The sequence below is a fragment of the Petaurus breviceps genome, unplaced genomic scaffold (assembly GCF_028583685.1).
Source record: "Petaurus breviceps papuanus isolate PSGF00001 unplaced genomic scaffold, PetGlider_PUasm1.0 90881, whole genome shotgun sequence".
In the NCBI taxonomy this organism is placed as follows: Eukaryota; Metazoa; Chordata; class Mammalia; order Diprotodontia; family Petauridae; genus Petaurus; species Petaurus breviceps.
Genome location: NW_027187369.1, coordinates 16,528,335 through 16,546,232, shown reverse-complemented (window position 1 = coordinate 16,546,232; position 17,898 = coordinate 16,528,335). Strand labels below are relative to the sequence as shown.

Genomic DNA, 17,898 nt, shown 5'->3' with positions numbered 1-17,898 from the left:
GCCAGTGAGACAGAGCTTGCAGTGGCTGAAGAGAGAGCACCCTGCAAATAGCTCTGGCAGCTGCAAAAACCCCAGTGATTTGGGACAAAGCTCTCTCCATTCTGGAAACAGAGTTCTACCATGGCAAAGAGCTCAAAAGTCAAGTAATTGTCTGGTAATATGAGCAAGCAAGGGAAGCACAAACAGACAATAGAATCCTTTTTTAAGGACAAAAAGGATCAAGGCATGGAGTGGGAGGAAGACAGCAAAGTCAGAACTCCTGTATTAAAAGCCTCCAAGAAAATTATGAATTGGTTACAGGCCATGGAGGAGGTCAAGAAGGATTTTGAAAATCAAGTAAGAGAAGTGGAGAAAAATTGGGAACAGAAATGATAATGATGCAAGAAAATCATGAAAAGAGAGTCAACAGCCTGCTAAAGGAGACCCAAAAATACACTGAAGAAAATAACACCTTTAAAAATAGACTAACTCAAATGGGCAAAAGAGGCTCAAAAAGGCAATGAGGAGAAAAAAGCCTTAAAAAGTTGAATTTGCCAGATGGAAAAGGAATTTCAAAAACTCACTGAAGAGAATAACTCCTTCAAAATTAGGTTGGAGCAACTGGAAGCTAATGACTTTATGAGAAATCAAGATACTATAAAACAGATCTAAACAAATGAAAAACAATAGAAGGCAATGTGAAATATCTCATTGGAAAAACCATTGACCTGGAAAATTGATTCAGGAGAGAGAATTTAAAAATTATTGGACTACCTGAAAGCCATGATCAAAAACAGAGCCTAGACACCATCTTTCAAGAAATTATCAAGCAAAAAATGCCCTGATATTCTAGAACCAGAGGGAAAAATAGAAATTGAAAGAATTCAGCGATTGCCTCTTGAAAAAGATCCCAAAAAGAAAACTCCTAGGAATGTTATAGAAAAATTCATTCTTATTCATGCGAATATGAAAAAAATATAATTTCCCTTGTAAGTTCCTTTACCCTCACATGATCTCAGATGATACACTTAAGAGTTAGAAGGGATTTTGGAAGTCATTGAGTCCAACTCTGACTTTTTTTGCAGATGAGAAACCTGAGGTTCGGTAACTTGCCTGGGGCCACACCGCCAGTAAGTATCTAAAACAGGTTTTAAAAACAAGTCAGTCCATGCTTTGTCCAGTACCTCATGCTGCCCTTAATATATATAATATGTACATAGGTATATAATTTACTATTTATATATTTTAACAGTCTTTTCTTTTCAAATTTTGAGTTCCAGATCCTTTCCCTTCCTCTCATGCCTCCTCCACCCACTGAGAAGGCAAACAATATATCAGTTATATGTGTGAAATCACGCAAAACATATTTCCATATTAACCATATCTCCAAAAAAATATAGGAAGGAAAGAAGGAAGGAAGAAAGGAAGGAAGGAAGGAAGGAAGGAAGGAAGGAAGGAAGGAAGGAAGGGAGGGAGGGAGGAAGGGAGGGAGTAAGTGAGGAAGGGAGAGAAAATTATACTTCACTTTGCAGAGTTAATAAATTCTCCTGTCTCAGATCATTGTTTAGATAAGAGTAGTCTAGTTTTTCATAGTTGATCATCATCACAACATTGCTGATACTGTGCACAATGATCTTCTGGTTCTACTCACTTCACTTTGCATCAGTTCATATAGGTCTTATCATGTTTCTGAAACCACCTCCCTTGTCATTTCTTATAGCACAAGAGTATTACATCACAATCATATGCCACAACTTGTTCAGTCATCTCCCAATTAATGAGCATCCCTTCGATTTCCAATTCTTTTCTACCACAAAAAGCTGCTATGGCTATTTTGGTACATATAGTTCCTTTCCCCTTTTCCTTTGATCTTTTCAGGGTACAGACCTAGTAGTGATATTGTTGTATCAAAGGGTATGCAAAATTTTATAGATCTTTGGACAAGTTCCAGATTGTTCTCCAGAATGTTTAGTGCAGTTCCCTACTCTACCAACACTTCATTAATGTACCTATTTTACTTTTTTTTGCCTTTTGGAGGGAAATGGGGTTAAGTAACTTGCCCAGGGTTACACAGCTAGTGTTGTGTGTGTGTGTGTGTATGTGTGTGTGTGTGTACATGTGTGTGTGCTAAGTGTCTGAGGCCGAAACTGAACTCGGGTCCTCCTGACTCGAGGGCCAGCGCTTTACTTCCTGGGCCACCTAGCTGCACTCATACCTATTTTACTTTATCCCCCCAGGATTTGTCATTTCTGATAAAAGTGAGGTGGTACCTAAGAGTTGTTTTAATTTGCATTTCTCTATCAATAGTAATTTAAAGTATTTTTTTCATATTTCTTCCCTCTCTTTTATCATCATCCCTCCCTCATATCTCTTATCCCTTTCCCCTCCTATTTCCCTAATGGGTAAGATAGATTTCTATACCCAACTGAGTGTTCAGACATATGTGTGTATATGTATATGTATAAGTATGTATACATAGTGTTCATACATATGTGTGTATATATGTGTGTGTGTGTATAGATAGACAGATAGATAGATATCTTTCCCTCTTTAACCCAATTCTGATGAGAGTGAGGTTTAAGCATTGCCCACCACACATAGCCCATTTTCCCATACACTATAAAAGTTCTTTTTTGTACTGCTCTTTTATTTGATAAAATTTTCCCCATTTTACCTTTCACTTTTCCCTTCCTGCAGCGCATTCCTCTTTCTCACCCCTACATTTTTTGAGGCAATCATCCCAACAAAATCAACTCACATTTGTGCCCTCTGTCTATGTATATTCTTTCTAACTGCCCTAATAATGACATATATCATTTTTCCATATAGGAATATAAATGGTTTAACTTTATTGAGTCCCTAGAATGGCAAAAAAAAAAAAACCTTCCAGTATTTCTGCCAAGAAAACCCCAAATGAGGCCACAGAGAGTCAGATACAACTGAAAATGAAAGAATAACAGCAAATATGATTACACTTTCACCTTTACCTTTTTATGCTTCTCTTGAGTCTTGAGTCTTGTGTTTTAAGGTCAAATTTTATATTCAGCTCTGGTCTTTTCATCAGAAATGCTTGGAAGTCCTCTATTTCATCAAATATCTATTTTTCCCCTGAAGGATTATATTCCATTTTGCTAAGCAGGTTATATTTAGTTGTAATACTAGCTCCTTTACTTTTCAGAATTTAATATTCCAAGCCCTCTATTCTTTTAAAGTAGAAACTGCTCAATATTGTGTGATTCTGACTGTTGGTTCCACAATATCTGAATTGATTCTTTCTGATTGCTTGCAATATTTTCTCCTTGACCTGGGAGCTGTGAAATTTGGTTATAATATTCATTGGAGTAGTCATTTTGGCATCTCTTTCAGGTGATTGGTGAAGTCTTTAAATTTCTATTTTACCCTTGAGATCTAAGATATTTAGGGCATTTGTCCTTGATAATTTCTTGAAAGATGATATCTAGGCTCTTTTTTTAATCATGGCTTTCAAGTAGTCCAATAATCCTTAAATTATCTCTACTCAATCTATTTTCCAGGTCAGTTGTTTTTCCAATGATATATTTCACATTTTTTTCTATTTTTTTATTCTTTTGATTTTGTTTTATTATTTCCTGATACTTCCCAAAGTCATTAGCTTCCAGTTTTCCAATTCTAATTTTTAAGTAATTATTTTCTTCAGTGAGCTGTAGTACCACTTTTTCCATTTGGCCAATTGTGTCTTTTAAGAAGTTCTTTTCTTCAGTGAATTTTTTACCTCCTTTTCCATTTGGTTTATTCTCCTTTTAAAAGAGTTATTTTCTTCAGTGAATTTTTGTATGTATTTTGCCATCAGGCCAATAATGTTTTTAAGATGTTATTTTCTTTGGTATTTTTGTGGCTCTTTAACTAAGCTGTTAATTGTCTTTTCATAATTTCTAAGTTTATGTCTTGGCCTTCCCTGCCACTGTAATAGCTTTTTATGGTCAAGTTCTTTTTGCTATTTGCTCATTTTCCCAGTCCATTCCTTGACTTTGAATTTTGTGTTAAAGTTGAGCTCTGCTCACTCAGGGTGGGGAAGAACTGTTCCAAGCTCAAGCTTTTTCATGATACTGTTTTCAGAGCTAGTTCTGATGGTCTGCAAGCTTTCAGTGCTTCCAAGGTGGTATGATACTGGGAGAAGTGTGGTGTAGTCTGTGCTCTGGTCTTTTTCCAGGAAGGGTCCCTGCAGCCCTGCAACCATTAATACTAGTGCTCTGCTTTGGCGTAAAAATGTGACCAGTTCCCCTGCTTTCCTGCAACTGCAAGTGCAGCACTCTTTTGGGCCTAGAATTGTGACCAGGGCCACTGTTCTTTTGTGACCAATCACAAGAACTCCTCTCCACCCTTGAACTGCAGCCCAGAGCTGCTTATAGGCAATAGAGTTGCTAATCATCACCAGCTACACCCAGTGCCAGTAAAGGATCCTCTGTAATCTCTTTCTGACTAGCTGTCTGACCCCATGACCACCTCTGGGTTGAGAGTTCTCAAAGCTGCTGCTGCTGTCATAGTCATTTCCAAGTTCTATTGCTGGTACTCCTGCCTTGTTCCAGGCCTGTACCCACCTCAAGGATACAGTCTTCTCTTGCAGACCTCCTAAGTTGTCTTAGGCTAGATAAATCTCCCTCTGAACTGTTGTTGGCCCTGCCACTCTAAAATTTTATTTGAGGTGCTATTTTAAAAGTTACTTGGAGGGGGTCGGCCAGGTGGCGCAGTGAGTAAGAATGCTGGCCCCCGCATCAGGAGATCCGAGATCGGTTCCAGCCTCAGATACTTGGCACCCACTCAAAATAACTGGCCATGTAACCTTGAGCAAGTTACTTAACCCCAATTGCTTTTTAAAAAAGTTGTTTGGAGGGGAATGTTGGGAGAGTTCAGCTTGGTCAGGGACTACCTGTATACCACCATCTTGGCTCTGCCCAAACTTCATGCTGCCTTTTCAAGAATAAACTTGTCATTAATGGACATAAAAAGTTATAAACTGCTTTTGTCTAGATGGTCTGCGGTAATCTCCAATGACAACTGTACTTCTAGCTCCACTGAACTTTACCTAAATTCTCTTCACCATGTTTAATTAGCCTCCTAGTTGCTTTTGATGAGTTTGAGTTATCTGGCCTCCAGTTTATACTGATTCAAGAGAGCAGAATGTTAAATTTTTAGTCTGAGCATTTACATTTTGGAAATTGGAAATGCTACACATGAGAGCTTAATTTATTGCATTGCTTATTGTTTAGACTTAAAAAAGTAATGGGAAAATGTTAATGGGGAAGATTAAACTCTAAAATGTTTCATGTGTACTTTTTTTTTTCTGGAGAGTCAGTTCTTAAATATTTACCACCACTCCTCTGCTACAAAGAGTGGCTGCAACAACTGGGGATATTTAACTGAGGAAAAGATGATTTAGCTAGGATAGAATATCTGACTTCAAGTATCTGAAAAGCTGTAATATGGGCGAAGGATTAGGATTGTTCTGGTTGACCCCAGAAGGCAAATAGGAGCAATTGGCAAAGGTTGGAAAGAGAACAATTTAAGCTTGATATAAAGAAAAATTGAGAATAGAGTTGTCCAAAAATTGAATGGGCTGCTTGGAAGGTAGAGAGGTTTTCCTTTTACCAGAGGGTTTCATATAAAATCTGGTTATAATTATAGAGGGACTTCTAAACTGAACCAGATAAACTTTGAGGTCACTTCCAACTCTGTGATTCTGTGAAGATAAAGAAGGCTTATTTGTCGATATGTCAATAGGGCAGCTATACCAGAACTTCTCTAATCTTCCCTGTACACTGTTATGAAAAAAAAATCTTCTAAGAGTTGTTAAGTCACTGCTCTGCTCAGAAACTTTCCTTGACTTCCCACCACTCACAGGATAAAGTTCAAATAAGTTCATTTCTAAAAGCATTTCATTTAGCCCTATACTCTTTCTAGCTTTATCTCCCACTTTTCCCCAACACAGACTTTCCGTTCTTGCTAAGTTGCCCCCAATCAGATATCAGGTACTCACTGTCTTCCAATCATGCCTTGGTCACTCATATTTTCTCCAAAAAAGTGCTTTATTTGGCATTAGGAAAAATCTCTTTGAATAGAGATGCTGTAGAGGGAATTGCTGCTCAGCTATAGTTTCAAGGAGGTAACAAGGTCTCTTCCAAGTAGGAGATTATTTGATTCCAAATCATGCCTCTGATGCTCACTATCTAGCTTCTCTGAATTTCAGGATTTTTATTTGTAAAACTGAGATAATAACACCTGCAGTATCTGCCTTGAAGAGGTGATATGTGGATTAAATGAGAAAAAAACATTTAAGATGTTTCTATTTATGCAAATTCTATCCATACTCCAGGGCCTAGTTCAAATCCTATGTCATTAATAATAATGATAATAAAAATAATAATAGTAACTACCATTTGTATAACACTTTAAGGTTTGCAAACCTTTTATCTCATTTGACCCAACTAACATTCATTAATTGCCTAAAAATCAATCAGAAATCATTTATTAAGCCTCTAGTATGTACCAGGATTTCTGATAGGAATTGAAGATAAATAGAAAATCTCTGGCCTAAAACCATTTATACAAAGGAGAATCCTATATTTAGGGCTGAGACATTAGAGAGCATCCAATTCAAGCCCGTAATTTTATATATGAGAAAACTGAGGCATAGAAACAGATGATAGGGATAAGAGACAGGATTCTAACTCCTATAACTGCAAATCCAGCAATGTAATATTATACCCACTGGATACACATACTAAATGCATACAAGAGTAGAGATAAGGATATGAATTCAGGTAAGGTATGGGTCAATACAGCCAGGAAGGCTTGAGCCTTGACTGCCAGGCTGAGGATCATACTAGCCCATAGTGATTTCTCCCTGCATTCAGCTCCCATAACATTTATTTGCACAACGAATACACAACGAATAACTTGTCAGGCTTCTCTTTTCCTGCAGCTCCACTGGGAGGTTGTCTGTGAGGGCAGAGACATGAACTGGCCCTTGAAGGCCAGGGAGGCAGGATGGTGCAGAGAGGCAGGGCAAGAAGAGGGGGAAGGAGGAAAAGATGGCTTCTACCAAAGGTCCTTATTTCATCATTATTGATTAAAGCAAAACCAAAGCTGAGTTTTCACACTTGAGAACACTGAAGAAAGATGCCAGTATGTGGCTTGCTCATCTTCAGAGTAATTAAACATTTGATTATCTATGTCCCACTGGTCTTCCACTTCATAAATGTTTGTTGAACTGAGCTGATCATCTCCCTTGAAGTCAATTAGTCAGCACATATTCAGCACCTGCTGTGTGCAGAGCTCTGAGCTGCATGGAGGAACTAGTTAAAATTTCAGCTTCATTCACTTCATCTCCATCTGATGTGTCACTGCATTTCAACTATTTTTTTTTCTATTCTGAAATACACTATCAAGCAAAGAATCAATTTCAGCAGAGAACTTTCTTCTGTTTTTTTCAAAGGGAAAATAATTCCTCCTCCCCCTAATTTCTGGCACCGTCACTCTCTCTGCCCAACTTGACATTCACTTTGCACCATTCAGCTAGAGTTCTTTAACCTGAACAATAAAAGGGAATGTGAACCAAACTGGGTGACTATGAGTTAGCAGGGGCCTTGCTTGTATGACATGAACCAAGGGACCAGGAAGAACAAGTGAAAGTCCATCTATTATTGTTCCGGTCAGGGAGGCTGTGCTACCAAAAACAGTAGTTAATCTGTCTAGAAGCCACAGCATGTTCAAAGAAGGAGTCATTTCATACCCATCAGAAGTGGGGGTTGTAAAAAGAAAAGAAACTGGGATGCATCTCCAGGCAAAGAAACCAACATTTATTGAGAGAAACAAAGGTGGTGTTTACAGTCTGTGACCCTGAGATACAAAATTCACAGTGATTTATAGGTCTCTTGATTCATGTATACTGCAACCAAGTCCTCTAGAAGCTGATTCATACAAGATTGAACTTTTCAGGTCACTGAGTTCTAAAGTTGTGATATCCTGACTTCGTACTTGCCATAATATCTCAAATAGCTCTTTACAGGACTCTCTTACTTTACCATTTTAATATAAAGATTAATATGTATAATCATGATTATTTTGGTCACATAGTTATAATTCTAAGGTTACCTAACACAAGAATTTCCTTGGGACTATATCATAGTTTGGTTCTACACCGTTTTTTTTTTTACCCAGGACTATACTCTCACTATAAATCACACAGTTATTTCTTATCCTAATGATTATAGCTGATAAAAGATTACGAAGGCAATAAGGAGCAAAGCACACAAGGCATTGATTATTATTACACATTTGATCTTTCTCATTTTGTCTACTGCAGATTTTTAGGATATTCTCAGGGCTGGTTGGTAAGAAAAATTGATAACACTTTTTATCTAGGCAAATTAAATGGCTTTTTGTAGCCTTCATTCATGCTCCTTGATATCTGCACAACATATGATTTTCTCACCTCCCACCAATACAACCTCTGGCCAAATCTTCACATTGGTCTCTCTCTCTCCTACTCAAGTTCAGGCCTTCATCATCATTAACTTAGACCTTTATAACAGCCTCCCAAATGGCCTTCCTGGTTCTAGACTCCATCCTTCACAAATCTAACAAAAACATCTTCCTAAGGCACAGTTCTGACCATGTCTCTCTCTTCTTATTCCTCCTCCAGAACCTTTGTTGACTCCAAGAGGAGCTTGCTTCACTATCTTATTCCCCCAGACAAAGAAGTTCTATTCTCAGCTTTGTTAATGATGCCTTCTATGCTATTTTCTTTTTTTTTTATTTTTTGGTCTTTATTAATTTGTTTGTTTACTTTTAGTTTACAAGATTCATTTACACAATTCCTTAAGTTTCAAATTTTCTCTCCCTCCTTCCCCTCCCCTGCCCATGACAGCATACAATCAAGCATAGCATCTGCAAATACTTTCACATTAGACATTAGTCAGGTTATAAAGAAGGATTGTATCAGATGGAATGAACAATGGGAAAGAGAAAACGAAACTAAACAAGAAAAAGAAAAAGATCAGGTAGTTTGCTTCAATCTAGATTCAAACTCAGTTTTTTCCAGTTCTTTCTCTGGATGCAGACATCTCTCTCCATCATGAGTCTTTTGGTGTTGACCCTGCATTGCTGAGAAAAGTCCAGTCTATCTAGTTTGTAATTGTGTACAAATTTCTCCTGGTTCTATTCTTCTCACTGCATCAGTTTGTATAAGCCACTCCAGGTAAATATGAAGTCCATCTGCTCCTCATTTCTTATAGCACAATAGTATTCCATTACATTCATATACCACAACTTGTTCAGCCATTCCCCAATTGATGGGCACCCCCTTAATTTCCAATTCTTTGCCACCACAAAAAGAGCAGCTATAAATATTTTTGTACATATGGGTCTTTTCCCCACTTCTATGATCTCTTTGGGATACAACCCTAGAAGTGGTATTGCTGGGTCAAAGGGTATGAAATTATTTATAGCCCTTTGGGCATAATTCCAGATTGCCCTCCAGAATGGTTGGATCAGTTCACAACTCCACCAGCAATGCATTAGTGTTCCAATTTGTCCACATCCTCTCCAGCATTTCTCATTTTCCTGTTTTGTCATCTTAGCCAATCTGACTGGTGAGATGTGGTACCTCAGAGTTGTTTGATTTGCATTTCTCTAATCAATAGTGATTTAGAGCATTTTTTCATATGCTTATAGATATATTTAATTTCTTCCTCTGAAAACTGCCTGTTCATATCCTTTGACCATTTATTCTATGCTATTTTCTAATACACTGATAAAAATATTAAAAATAGCACAGGAGCAAGCACAGACTCCTGCAACAGTCAACTGGAGACCCCCTTCCAAAATATATGTTGACTCATTAATTACCAGTATTCATGTCAGATCATTTCAACCTATTCCAAATCTGCCTAACTGAACTAGGACACATCATTCCATCTTGGCCACATGAACAGCACAAGAGATTTTGCCAAATAATTGGATAATATATGGGTTTAAATCCTCAATTGACTATTTACTCTATACATGACCTTGGATCAGTTTCCACATTTGTAAAATAAGAGGGTTGGAATAAATAATCCCTAAATTCCATCCTCCTCATAAATCCTATGGCCTCTCATAAACATTTGCTCTTTTCCATTCTCATTTTTACCATCTTGATCTATTGCTATAGTCTACTAAAATGAGTGCCCACCTGCCCCTGTCCTCTCTAAACATCACTCTTTATATTGTTGTCAGACTAATCTTCTTTAAGAGAAAATTTGGTCATGTCACTTCTCTGTTCAAGTCTCCACAATTTGCTCTCAATCCCTTACTGAAGAAAGGGAAGATCCTTTCCTTTGACTAGTATTAAAAGCCTTCCACTGTCTAGTGCCTTCCATCTCATATTACTTCCTTTCACTCGCTCTATGCTCCAATCAAAGTAAACTACTTTCTGCTTCCCTTCCCCTTCCCAAAACACCTTGTACTTTCCCTCCTCAAAGTCATTGCTTACCCTGATCCCTACTAGCTTGGAATGTTCTTTTTCTCCTTGCTGAACCACTTGAAACTTTACTTTGTTTCTCTTTAATGATCTTACAATGTAATGTCATATGTCATAGCTCTCTATATTTTAGTTTCACCTCTCAAACAGACTTTCAGTTCCAGGAGAGTAGGGGCTTGGCTTTGCCTGAACTTTTGATCTCCCTGAGAATCTGGCACAGTGATCTGCACACAGTATGTTTGCTGCAAATAACTGAACTAAATTTGTTGCATCTGGTTCAGAGCCATATCTGGAGAAAGGAGAATGGAGATCTGTATCAGTGCACCAAATTTCAGTGAGCATTGGCACTCTCCCTGTATGTAGACACAACTTATGAGTCAGGTGAAGGCAATATTTGGAGGATACAATTCCTCCCCATTGGATCATCTGCTGGCCACACCCCTATGAACTTCAAACAACCAAGTCTGTTTTCTCACCTGGCTCAAATCACTTTCCCTCAAGGGTTCCACTGAAATCATATTCCTATCCTGAGACCTAATGTCCAATTTACTATACTACAAGCATCTTGGCCCTTCTACAATTCTGCTTCCCTAGACTGCTGTCTCCTTCCCCAGCTTCCTCCAACAAAAATAAACTATATTTTTAGATGATCTGCATGGGTACATGTATGCTACTTCTCCCTGAAGTGAATAAAACTAATGGCAAGTAGCCTATATGAAAACACATAGCTCAATAAAGGTGAACCCGAAGTATTCCTGTACTATCTGATTGTTCCTTGTCAGTAGCCTTTATAGCAGGTGACTCTCAGTGTGAATGGTTTAGAGGGTAAGGTGAAGATGTCTTCTTCCTAATGGGGCCTTGTAGCCCAAGATGTCCCCTATTATTTCCCCCAGAAGTCTAAATTATGAAGCTGTGTGTTCAACAATTAATGGAACTGCTGAAAATGCAGTGCTAAAGGGGCTCAGCCCAATTTTTTAAAATCTGCTTAAACCTATTTGATATTTTTGGATGGGAGCTTTCCCTATTGCCATTAGGATCACCTGAGAGAGAGGAGAGAAATAGTAAGGCCCTATTTCTGGTATTTATTTATATTTTGCAGCAAATCCTTAAGAATGCTTCTTGGGGGGCAGCTACATTGTGCAATGAGTAAGAGCATCGGCCCCGGAGTCAGGAGGACCCGGGATCAGTTCTGGCATCAGATACTTAACACCTACACACACAAAAAAAACTGGCTGTGTAACCTTGGACAAGTTACCTAACCCCAATTGCTTTAAATAAAAAAAAGAATGCTTCTTGGTGTGGAGAGTCTATGTATATAAAAAGGAGACTCCTCCCTTATTTCCAAGAGTATCATGAATAACCCCATGGGAGAATCCTTCCTTGTTTCAGTTATGCTGGTTTGGCTTTAACATAGATTAGGAAAGAATCATTGAACAGAAGGCACCTAAAAGCTCTAGTATAAGGCCTTCATTTAACCAAAAATGAAATGGTAAACCAGAGAGAGGAAGGGGTTTTCATAAGGTCACCAAGCTTTTTAGTGGCAGAGCTCAGAACAGAACCTGGATCTCCCAATTCCCTGTTTTATTTATTATATTAAGGATAAGAAGTAACTGGGGTTCTCATTCTGCATTTGTGCCCATAAAAGTTAATTAAACTCATAACTCATGTGGCAGGTCCAAGCTCTGAGTTCTGAATACAAATCAGAAAAAAAATTAATGAAAAATAAGAAAACAAGTTACTAGGCAAGTAATAAGTAATTGTAGGGATCCACAATTAAAATACATTTTTCTTTGATGATATTATTAGTACTGACAGTTTAAAAATAAATCTAGGACTTCATCATTTTTCTCCTGATTACATTAATTTGTGCTTTTTGTGCCAAAAAAATGAAAGGCCTATTTAATGGAGCCTGTGCCATTCTCCATCTGACCTGTTTCATCTGCTCTAAAATCCCTAACAATTCCACTATTTTTGTAATCATGCCAATAATTTAGTCACTTGGAGTATTTTTATCTGAAATCATTTTCCCTATACCACTCTCCCATTTGAAAAGAAAAATCAAGAAAATATTTCCTCTACATAATTATCTCTCATACACACCTTTGTCTACCTTGCAAGAGAAGATATAGCAGACCATTTCCTTCAAAAAACACTATTCCCTCGGGTGGCCAGGTGGCACAGTGAATAGAGCACCAGGCCTGGAGTCAAATGCAGCCTCAAACACTTAACACTTACTAGCCAAGTGACCTTGGTGTAGCAGCAAGCACCCCAGAGTCCCCAGGGTGGCTGCCAACACAGGTTCTTGGATCTGCTTTGATAAAGGAAAGCAACTCAAAATGGGTTAACAAGCTTACTTTAATCAGTCAAATATATATCGTTTACCTAGTTCAGGGGAAAAAGTTCAGCACCCCGAACTTCAGAGTATACAAGACAGAGAAACAGATCAAGTAGACAGGTTTCCAAACTGTCCAACCATTACATTGATACCAAATCAACATCTGGGTTTTTCAAAGCCTGGGGGAGTTGAGGGGGGAGGGCTCTCAACAATGGCTTCCCAGTGTCTCATTTGATCAAATCACAGAACACTTCTCAAAGTGAGCCCCAAAGCAAAGTCTCACATCAGGGATTATATGGCCTTCTCCTGGGTCAGAGAATGCAACCACCCTCCTGACCCACTGTCCAATCACACAGCATCAAGGTGTGGGCATTCCTGAAAACCAAGCCTCCTGCCACAGGCTCCATGTGACCACATTCAGCCTATTAGGAGGCAGAGTATATTTTCAAATCAAGGAAGGTTCTCAGAATCTCTTAAACCTATCAAAGGGTCTAGGGGCAGGGAAGATCTTTAAATTTGCATTTCCATTATACTTGGGCAAATCACTTAACCCCAATTGCCCTGACCTCCTCCCTCCAAAAAAAAACCAAAAAAAAAACCACTGTTCCCATAAAGCAGAATACTCTTGGTCCTCACTTGGGCAGGCTTAAGGTAACCTCTAAGGAACAACCTGTTACTATGTAAGGTAGAAGACTGAGTTCACCTTTTTAGTCTCCCAGGCATCTTTCTCTCCTTTAATTGAAAATGGATCAGAATATTAAGATCATACCATACAAAACTGAGAAAATAAATTATTTAGATAACTTTCATAGCTATGGCTAAAGAATGAAAAAGGATAGGCTTGATCACAAGAGTTAAGGTAGATAATTTCAATTATATGAAACTGAAATGCTTTTGCATGAACAAAAATAACGCAACTACAATATGAAGAGAAGCAGTCATGTAAAAGAAAAATCTTTGTACCAAATATCTCTGATAAAGACCTGATAGTCAAGATGTACAGACAACTAAAAGAAATATGTAAGAACAAAAGACATTCCTTAATAGATATATGGTCAAAGGATATAAACAATTAACAAAAGAACCACAATTAATAACCATGTGAAGCGATATTCCAAGTTGCTAATTATAAGTGAATGCAAACTAACATAATTCTGAGATTTCACATCCTACCCAGCAAAGTGACAAGAATGACAAAAGATGAGAATAGTTAAAGTTGGAGGGGTTGTGGAAAATATGGGCACACTAATGAATTGTCAGTAGATTTATAAATGGGTCTAAACATTCTAGAAGCAATCTAGAAATATAAGAGGGTGATTTCACAGTATGTATCTTTTGACCCATAGATTCCTGTGCTAGGCATATTGCCTAAGGAGGTCAATGGCAAAAAAGAAAACACTCATATACACCAAAATATTTACAGTAGAACTTTTTGTAGTAGCAAAAAATTTAAAATAAAAATAGTTGTCCGCTGATTGGAGAATGGGTAAAAAACCATAATACATGAATGTAACAGAATACTGTAAGATATGCTCAATACAGAGAATCACAAGATGACATACATAAACTGTTTCAAAGTGAAGCAGGAAGAACCAGGACAATAATATGCACAATCACTACAACAACCTACATGGAAAAAAAAAAGTAACAAAGCATTTGAAACCGGGTCCTACAAAATCTTAATGACCAAACCTGGCCTCTCAAAAGAGCAATGAGAAGGCATTTCCTCTTGCTGCTTCATTATAAAGGTATGGCACTATGGATGTGGAAGCATTGCATATTCTGACAGACTTTTACAACACATTAAGTTTTGCTAGACTTTTTTTCTCTTTTTCTTCATTACAAGGGGTGGCTCTCTGGAAGGGGGGAAGGAAGGGATACATTGGGGAAAATGTCTATACATATATCAATAAAAAATGCTTTCAAAAAATAATCACAAGTTTCTTTAAAAACTCAGCTGATATACCACATTCTACATGAAGCTTTTCCTAGTCCCCCAACTTCTTATGCTTCACCTCCTCTTTTAAATTACATTGTATTTATTTTTATAGATACTCATATATCTATGTCTTCTCTTCCCCGGCAGAATGTAAGGTTCTTGAAGGTAAGGATCATTTCAGCTCTGTCTTTCTACTCCCAGTTCCTAACCTGGTATCTGGCACCTGACATAGAAAAGTCACTTATAAATGTTTGTTGACTGGTTGGTGATCCTTCCATATCAAGGACTGTTATCATTAACCTTAGCTAATATTGACTAGGTAAGCATCCCTGAACAGACTTGGCCAGAAAAAAAAAGTCAGTATAAATCCTTCAAGAAGATACTGCAGTAATGATTCCTCTTGGACAAAAGTACTTAGAGTCCATATTTTAAAATATTTACAAAAATTTAAAAACCACCTTCACTCATTTTCAAATTTTGTTTCTCCTCTGTCTCTCTCAAAAATAGTAATATTTATATAGTGCCTTAATATTTATAAAATTCTTTACATATATTATCTCATTTGAACATCACAACAATCCTGTGAAGTAATTTGAGAGGATGACTGTGAAAGACCTCGTGGGATGCTGCTGCTGCTGATGACGATTTTAGCTAAAATTTATGTAGCACATACTATGTGTCAGCCAATGTGCTAACAATTATTATCTCATTTGATTCTCACAACAACCCTGGGAGGTAGGTGCTATCCTTATACCCATTTTATACAGTTGAGTAAACTAAGACAAACAGAGGTTAACAGACTTGCTCAGGGTCATATAGCCAGTATATAAATTTGGATTTGAACTAAGGTCTTCCTGAATCCAGGCTGAGCATTTTACCTTCTGTGCCATATAACTGTAGAAGGTGGCATTTGAACTTCTGCCATATCTTGTGAGGCTTCAGAGGAGAGGGGTGGAGGAGGCTCACAGTAAGACAAGAAAAGGAGAAAATATATCCCAAAGAGTTTGAAAACACAGAACTTGGTCTGGAGGCAAGAGGTGAAGGTGGGAGGAGGGCCCAGAGTGGGAGTGAAGCCAGCAGCATCCCTACTGCCTTTCAGCAGACAAACACTAAAGCCATTAAGAGAAATTTATTTGGAGAAGAAATGAATTTCAGCAAAGCATTTTGAGGCAAACAAAAGGCATTGCATGCTTACCAATTGCTATTATGAAAAAAAATTGGACTGAAATATTGTTGTCAGCTTTGGACAGATGTGTCCTGTCTCAACATTTCACCCGTAAAGATATTACTGCAGGTGATACAGCCCAATCCCTATTGATTCCCATTACAAGAAAGAAAAAAAATACTCCTCCAGCTTGGCACAATTAACTAGAGCTTCCAAAGAGGGGGTAGATTTTTCTTCATGGGCCCTTTTGGGTTCACTGTGATCTATTTGAATGAGCCAGGTACTAACTAAGATCATAAGAAAAGAATCACTTTAGTTATTCCATGCTGGGGGATAGAGAAGGCTATATATAGAGTTCAGCTTTTTAGGGCAGAGGAGGTGGAACTGTTGAAGGGAACAGTACCTCTGAGTCATAGATTGGCTAAATATATTTTGTGCTACAGGGAAGAGAAATCTCCTTCTGAATGGTAGGAAAAACACAGAGGATGCTTTATGTGCATGGCTTTAATCATTGTTTTGAGAGGTTAGGGGAATAAATTATAGGAAAATTTCTAAACAGCTGTGTCTCAGATCCACACTTCATGCCAGGCTTCATTCCATCCTTAGTTCTTTGTGTTACAAAACCTTCTCCCAATTTGGCAGATCAATGATCCATTTCTGCTGCAAAGAGGCCCAAGGGAGAGAAATTCACAAGTAGAAAGGTAGCAGGATAGCCAAATCAGATAAGAAAAATTCCAACCATAAGAAAACTATGAAGCCCCAGTCAGGGTTAGAAGTCTTCTACCCAATGCTACAGATGGTGGTGATTTCACTGGAAATGTGTACAACAATCACCTACCCAAGCAAAACTGAGTATAGTCCTTCAGGGGGAAAATGGACATTCAATGAAATAGCAGAATTTAAGGCATTTTTTAAGCAATTAGGATTAAGTAACTTGCTCAAGGTTACACAAGTTATTTCTGGGTGTGGTGCTAAGCATCTGAGCCCGGATTCGATCCCCAGGTCATCCCAACTCTGGGGCCAGCACTCTTACTCACTGCATCACCTGGCCACCCCTAAGCAATTGGGGTTAAGTAACTTGCTCAAGGTTACACGGCCAGGTGTTTCTGGGTGGGTGCTAAGTGTCTGAGCCCATATTTGATCCCCAGGTCATCCCGACACTGGAGCCAGTGCTCTTACTTGCTGTGCTACCTGGCCGCCCCGAAAAGGCTTTTCTTTCTTTCTTTTTTTTAAAGCAATTGGGGTTAAGTAACTTGCTCAAGGTTACAAGGCCAGTTATTTATGGGTGTGGTGCTAAGTATCTGAGCCCGGATTCGATACCAGGTCATCCCGACTCTGGGGCCGGTGCTCTTACTCACTGAGCCACCTGGGCATCCCCTAATTTCAGGCATTCTTGATGAAAAGTCCAAAGGTGAATAGAAAATTTGATTTTCAAATATAACACTCAAGAGAAGCATAAAAAGGTAAACAGACAAGGAAAATCATAAGGAACTTAATAAGGTTAAAGCAGGGGTGGGGAAGTTGTGGCTTCTAGGTTCTTTGGTGTGGCCTTTTGACTGAGTTTAAGTTTTACAGAACAAATCCTTTTATTGAAGAGATTTGTTCTTTGAAGTTTGGGTTTAGTCAAAGGACCACACTTGAGGACCTAGAGGGCCACATGTGGCTTCAAAGTCACAGGTTCCCCATTCCTACATGGGAAGATGATACTTGTAACCTATAAGAACTTTTTCATTACTATGGCAGTTAAAAGGAATATGTATAGACAGAGGGCATAGGTTTGAGTTGAATATGAAGGGATAATCTAAAAAATAAAATTAAGGGGGGAGAAAGAGAAATGCATTGGGGAAAAGGGAAAGGAAGAGGTAGAATGGGGTAAATTGTTTCACCTAAAAGAGGCAAGAAAAAGCTTTTATAGAGGAAGAGAAGATGGGGGAGTGTAGCAGCAAGCACCCCAAGCGTCCTCAGGGTTTGCAGCTACCACA

The 17,898-nt window shown here is 38.3% G+C and overlaps 1 long non-coding RNA gene across 1 annotated transcript in view; it reads right to left on the bottom strand.

Moving 5' to 3' along the window:
* Window positions 1-17,898, bottom strand: part of LOC138150623 (uncharacterized) — a 198,771-nt gene that overhangs the window by 82,818 nt on the left and 98,055 nt on the right. The gene's annotated exons all lie outside the window — the stretch shown is intronic.